Genomic DNA, 7,080 nt, shown 5'->3' with positions numbered 1-7,080 from the left:
AAAAACGCAACCAAAGTTGACACCTAGGGAGGCAATGCAACATATGAAAGAAGACTATAATGTTCAACTGAATCGGAAGATGATTACACGAGCAATAAAGCAAGCTAGGGAGACTGTGTTGGGCAGTGAAGGGGCTTAATTTGGGAAGCTTAGGGACTACCTGAATGAGATACACAAAAGCAATCCCGGGAGCACAGCACACATGAACACCTTACCTCAGCCACAAGGGCCAAACTTGTTTCAGAGATTGTATATCAGTTTTGATGCTTGCAGAAGAGGCTTCAAGAATGGGTGCAGGCCACTCATCGGGTTGGATGGGTATTTTATGAAGGGTTACTATGGAGGCCAACTACTTTCTGCAGTGACTCAAGACGCAAATAATCATGTCTTTGTTATCGCATTTGGTGTAACCAGGGTTAAGAACACTGATAATTGGAAATGGTTTCTGACCTGCCTTCAGGAGGATTTCGGGGCAAGCATGCTCTTTGGATGGCATTTAATGTCTGATCAACAGAAAGTAAGTTTCATAATTAGTAGCTAGCATCATGTATTATTGAGTTTTCTGCTAGATTAAATGTGTGATATCATATAATGCAGGGTCTTGTAAGGGCAGTCCAAAAGGTGATGCCAAATGCATTTCATAGGAACTGTGTGCTGCATATGTGGAAAACTGTGAAAATAGGTTTAGGGACAAACAGGTTAAGGGTTGTGTTTGGGAAGCAGCTAGGAGCACAACTCCAGTTCAGTTCAAGGCTGCTATGGATATGTTGAAAACTGTGAGTAATGGAGCTTGGGAATACATGAGTAAGTTTGACCCTAATGTATGGTGTAGGGCATTTTTCAGTCACTATTCTAAGAACGCTGCTGTGACAAACAACATGTGTGAGTCTTGGAATGCAGTCATTGTGGAGGCTAGGGAGAAACCAATCCTGACACTGTGTGAGGATCTACAGGTTCATGTTATGAACAAAATGGCTAGACACAAGAGGATCCTAGGGGCATATAAAGGAAAGCTGGCTCCAGTACAACAAATGAAATTGGACAAATGGATTAAGCCAGAAAGTCACAAGTGGAATGCTCAATGGTGTGGTGACAATGACAGGGTTGTGTTTGAGGTATCCAGGAATACACACAAGCTGAGGGTTAACCTGAAAAAGCAAACATGCACATGTAACTTATGGCAGCTCACAGGTTAGGTGTATGCATGTCAAATCAGTTTCAATTTTTTTGGCAATGTTGTTGAGCTATGGCAGATGTTTTAATTGCTAAATTCTGTTCTGTAGGTGTACCTTGTGTTCATGCTGTTGCAGCCATATCCAGAGTGAGGGTAAAAGCAGCTGAAGACTTCGTGTCTCCATTTCTCACTATGGAGGCAATAAGAAAGACATATGACATCTGTATCAAACTTGTACCCAGTGAGGAGTTTTAGGAACCAACTGACCAACTGAAGGCAGATCCGCCAAAAATTGTGAGACCTGTTGATAGACCAGTTAAGAGGAGAAAGGAATCAGCTACCCCTCCAGCTCCAACTGATGGCAGCAAGGTTAGAAGGACCTTCTAGGTTACCTGTAGCAAATGCGGAGAGGCTGGCCACTACTTCAAAACATGTAAGGGAGCACCTAAAAACCCTAACTGGCAACCAAAAAGGAAGAGAACTAACAAGGTATGGAATAATTTTCTCCATAACTTGGTTTTCTTTCTGCAGCCATGGAATACTACCAAAGTTAATTGAACTCTTAACTCATTGTTCAGGATGGTACTTCTGGCCAAGCTCAGAACAAACCCATGCATCAGAGGCCGAACCCAACTTTAGAGAAAATTAGGGTTAGATATCTGAATTTTACTTTGCTATTCTTTTTGTTCTTTAGGTTTTATGGTATCATTGGATGTGTGTCTGTTTAGGACTGAATGGTTTGCCATATTATTGTTTTACTCCTGGAATAGGCTAAGCTAAAGAAGCATAAGAAAAAGATGCCCAAGAGGCCACATGCTCCACCAGAGGAAATGCCAATTTCTCAATCTACCCCTCCAATGGTAAATGTTATAGTATACTATGCAGTCTAACTTGTTTACTCATTTTTTTTCCTTACTAACTGGCTTATTTTGGATGTAGTTGCATAGCAATCTCAAGGTGAACCAGCCCAGCCAAGTCTTGCACCACCAGCCCAGACAAGGCCTACACCAACAACCCAGCCCACTCCTGCACCACCATCTCAGCCCACTCCTGCACCACCAGCCCAGCCAAGTGCCAGACTCAGGCCCAAGCTGAAGACCTTTAGGCCACCAGGTCCTCTGTCTCCACAAACAGGCTACCAACCAGCATCTACACCAGAAAATCTTGAGGCCATCACCAAGGAAACAGTTGCTGCATCAAGTGGAGGAACCTCTTCAGACTTATTGAAGTTCATTCCAACACCAAATTTCAGGCCACCAAAGCAGACTTAGTTAACTAGGAATTTTAGACTATAAGACTTATCTGTTTCTCTTCATGTTTATGTTTTTTGGCTGCTGTACCAGAATTCTGAAAACTGCATATGTTTAAGGACATGTTCTTTTGGCAAAACTACTTGGACTCACATAGTGTGTGAGTTTTATTTTGTAAACTTTCTCTGGTGTACCTTCTTGATGAGCGGATAATTTGTATACTTTTTGGCATTGTTTTTAGTATGTTTTTAGTATCTTTTAGTTAGTTTTTATTATATTTTTATTAGTTTTTAGTTAAAATTCACTTTTCTGGACTTTACTATGAGTTTGTGTGTTTTTCTGTGATTTCAGGTATTTTCTGGCTGAAATTGAGGGACCTGAGCAAAAATCTGATTCTGAGACTCAAAAGGACTGCAGATGCTGTTGGATTCTGACCTCCCTGCACTCGAAGCGGATTTTCTGGAGCTACAGAAGCCCAATTGGCGCGCTCTCAACGGCGTTGGAAAGTAGACATCCTGGGCTTTCCAGCAATATATAATAGTCCATACTTTGCCCAAGATTTGATGGCCCAAACCGGCGTTCAAAGTCACCTCAAGAAATTCCAGCGTTAAACGCCGGAACTGGCACCTAATTGGGAGTTAAACGCCCAAACTGGCACTAAAGCTGGCGTTTAACTCCAAGGAGAGTCTCTACACGAAATTTCTTCATTGCTCAGCCCAAGCACACACCAAGTGGGCCCGGAAGTGGATTTTTATGTCATTTACTCATCTATGTACTAGTTTTCTATAAGTAGGACCTTTTACTATTGTATTAGGGAGCTTTTAGAAATCTTTTGATCATGTTTTGATGATTGAACCCTCTTTGGGAGGCTGGCCATTCGGCCATGCCTAGACCCTGTTCTTATGTATTTTCAACGGTGGAGTTTCTACACACCATAGATTAAGGTGTGGAGCTCTGCTGTACCTCGAGTATTAATGCAATTACTATTGTTCTTCCATTCAAATTCCACTTGTTCTTTATCCAAGATATCACTTGTTCTTCAACATGATGAAGGTGATGATTGACGCCCATCACCATTCTCACTCATGAACAAGGTGACTGACAACCATTCTTGTTCTACACGCATCCGAGGCTTAGTGAATATCTCTTGGATTTCTGATTGCATGATGCATGGTTGATCGCCTGACAACCGAGTGCTCGCCTGACAAACGAGCCAGCCATTCCGTGAGATCAGAGTCTTCGTGGTATAGGCAAGAACTGATGGCAGCATTCAAGAGAATCCGGAAGGTCTAACCTTGTCTGTGGTATTCTGAGTAGGATTCAATGATTGAATGACTGTGACGTGCTTCAAACCTGTAACCTACTGGGCGTTAGTGACAGACGCAAAAGAGTTATTCTATTCTGGTAGGGGAGGGAACCAAACCGGTGATTGGCAGCACTGTGACAGAGTGTGTGCATTAGCTTTCACTGCGCGGATGGGAGGTAGCTGCTGACAACAGTGAGACCCTATACGAGCTTGCCATGGAAAGGAGTAAGAAAGGATTGGATGAAGGCTGTAGGAAAGCAGAGAGACGGAAGGGAAGGCATCTTCATACACTTGTCTGAAGCTCATACACCAATGATATACATAAGTATCACTATCTTTATCTTCTATGTTATTTTCGTTCATCACCATATATATCTGAGTTTGCCTGACTAAGATTTACAAGATGACCATAGCTTGCTTCATTACTAACAATCTCCGTGGGATCGACCCTTACTCACGTAAGGTTTATTACTTGGACGACCCAGTGCACTTGCTGGTTAGTTGTGCGAAGTTGTGTAATGCCATGGTATTGAGCGCACCAAGTTTTTGGAGCCATTACCAGGGATTATGAGAGTTGTGAAAAAGTATAGTTCACAATTTCGCGCACCAAGTTTTTGGCGCCGTTGCCGGGGATTGTTCTAGTTTTGAGCAAGCCTTTGGTAACATCAGAGCCAAGATCCGGCAACAACATCAAATTTTTGGTGTTATTGCCCGGGATTGTTTAGGCTGGACAACTGACGGTTCATCTTGTTGCTTAGATTAGGTATTTTTTTTTCGAAATTCTTGAAGGTGAATTCTAGAGTTTCATGATGATTTGTTGAAATCTGGCTGGCTGAGAAGCCATGTCTAATCTGATTGGACCGAGGTTTCAACTTATCACCACAAGAGCTTGTTGATTTCATATCAATCTTGCTTTTGGAGCAGTGATTTGCTAAGGCTTGGCTGACCTTTGGTCATGTCTAGTGTTTTGGACCGAAGCTTTCCTTGAAAGCTTGGCTGGCTGTGAAGCCATGTCTAATTCCTGGACCGGAGTCTTAGACTAGCATTGCACTGATTCCTGGAATTCTCATTAAGAATTTTGATACCTTTTTCCACTTAATTTTCAAAAAAATACAAAAAAATTTGCAAAATCATAAAAATCCAAAAATATTTCTTGTTTGAGTCTAGAGTCTCATCTTAAGTTTGGTGTCAAATGCATGTTTTTGTTATATTTTTCGAATCCATGCATATATTTTGTGTTCTAATCTTTGAATTCTATTGACTTGAAGTATTTTGTGTGTCTCATATGCATTCTCATATTGTTAGTGTCAGTAGTACACAAACTGCTAAGTTTGGTGTCTTGCATGCATTGTTATTTGATTCTTGTTGTATTTTGATTATTAAAAATCCAAAAATATTTTTAATTTGTGTCTTTTCAAGTCAATGATACAAGGAATTGAAGATTTAGAACATACTGCAGAGGAATTATACAGAAAAAGCTGAGCATTCAAAAATGCCCAGTGAAGAAGGCAGACTGGCGTTTAAACGCCAGCCAGGGCACCTGGTTGGGCGTTTAACGCCCAAAAAGGTAGCATTTTGGGCGTTAAACGCCAGAATGTATACCATTCTGGGCGTTTAACGCCAGGATGGTGCCAGGGGGAAGATTTTGTTTTCAAAATCAATTTTTTTTCAAGTTTTCAAAGTTTTTCAAAACCAAATCTTTTTCAAATCATATCTTTTCAATCAAAATGTTTTCAAAATCAATTTCTTTCCTTTTTCAAAGATGCTTACTAACAATTAATGATTTGATTGAACATTTTTGCCTTTTCTACTAAGGAAGGTTTTATGTTTGAATCATATCTTTTCTTGTTAGGCAAGTCATTAGTTTTTAAAATCAAATCTTTTCAAATTATTTTCAATTCATATCTTTTCAAATTGTTTTCAAATCATATCTTTTAAAATTGTTTTTAAATCATGTCTTTTAAAATTGTTTTCAAATCATATCTTTTCAAGCATATCTTTATAAAACCATAACTTTTCAATCAATTTTTTTCAATCACATCTTTTTCAAAATAGTTTTCAATCAAATCTTTTTAATTTCTAATTTCAAATTCTTTTTCAAAAATCACTTGATTTCTTTCTCACTTTGAATTTTCGAAAATTATCAATCAAATTTTTCAAAATGTTTTCAAAATCTTTTGATTGAATTTTCGAAAATTCTCTTCCCTCCTTCCCACATCCTTCTATTTATGGAGTACTACTCCTTCTAAATGCACAATTCGAACCTTATCTAATTAAAGTTCGAATTCTCCTTCTCCTTCTTCTTTCTATTTCTCTTTTCCTCTGACATTTCAAGGAATCTCTATACTGTGACATAGAGGATTCCACATTATCTTTTTCTCTTCTCTTTCTTATGAGCAGAAGCAGAGACAAAGGCATTCTTGTTGAAACTGACCCTGAACCTGAGAGAACCTTGAAGCGAAAGCTAAGAGAGGCCAAAGCACAACTCTCTTTAGAGGACTTGACCGAATTCTTCAAGGAAGAAGACATGGTAGCCGAAAACAACAACAATGCCAACAATGCAAGGAAGGTGCTGGGTGACTTTACTGCACCTACTCCTGATTTCTATGGGAGAAGCATCTCTATCCCTGCCATTGGAGCAAACAACTTTGAGCTAAAGCCTCAATTAGTTTCTCTAATGCAACAGAATTGCAAGTTCCATGGACTTCCAATGGAAGATCCTCATCAGTTTTTAGCTGAATTCTTGCAAATCTGTGACACAGTCAAGACTAATGGGGTTAACCCTGAAGTCTATAGACTGATGCTATTCCCTTTTGCTGTAAGAGACAGAGCTAGAATATGGTTGGATTCTCAACCTAAGGAAAGCCTGGACTCTTGGGAAAAGCTAGTCAATGCCTTCTTGGCAAAGTTCTTTCCACCACAAAGATGGAGTAAGCTTAGAGTGGAAGTCCAAACCTTCAGACAGAAGGATGGAGAATCCCTCTATGAAGCTTGGGAAAGATACAAACAATTAATCAGAAGATGTCCTTCAGACATGCTTTCTGAATGGAGCATCATAGGTATTTTCTATGATGGTCTCTCTGAACTATCCAAGATGTCCTTGGATAGCTCTGCAGGAGGATCTCTTCATCTGAAGAAGACGCCTGCAGAAGCTCAAGAATTGATTGAAATGGTTGCAAATAACCAATTCATGTACACTTCTGAAAGGAATCCTGTGAACAATGGGACTAGTCAGAAGAAAGGAGTTCTTGAGATTGACACTCTGAATGCCATATTGGCTCAGAACAAGATATTGACTCAACAAGTCAATTTGATTTCTCAAAGTCTGTCTGGAATGCAAAATGCACCAA

At 39.8% G+C, this 7,080-nt stretch overlaps 1 non-coding gene across 1 annotated transcript; it reads right to left on the bottom strand.

Moving 5' to 3' along the window:
• Positions 1-6,662: 6,662 nt before the first annotated feature.
• Positions 6,663-6,770, bottom strand: LOC130938226 (small nucleolar RNA R71). Its single transcript, XR_009069400.1, has one exon. It is a non-coding gene; the product is annotated as a small nucleolar RNA R71 (small nucleolar RNA).
• Between the last annotated feature and the right edge of the window lie 310 nt (positions 6,771-7,080).

Source organism: Arachis stenosperma, chromosome 6 (genome assembly GCF_014773155.1).
Source record: "Arachis stenosperma cultivar V10309 chromosome 6, arast.V10309.gnm1.PFL2, whole genome shotgun sequence".
Classification (NCBI taxonomy): domain Eukaryota; kingdom Viridiplantae; phylum Streptophyta; class Magnoliopsida; order Fabales; family Fabaceae; genus Arachis; species Arachis stenosperma.
Note: the sequence above shows the minus strand (reverse complement) of the source record. Positions and strands in the feature narration are given on the sequence as shown.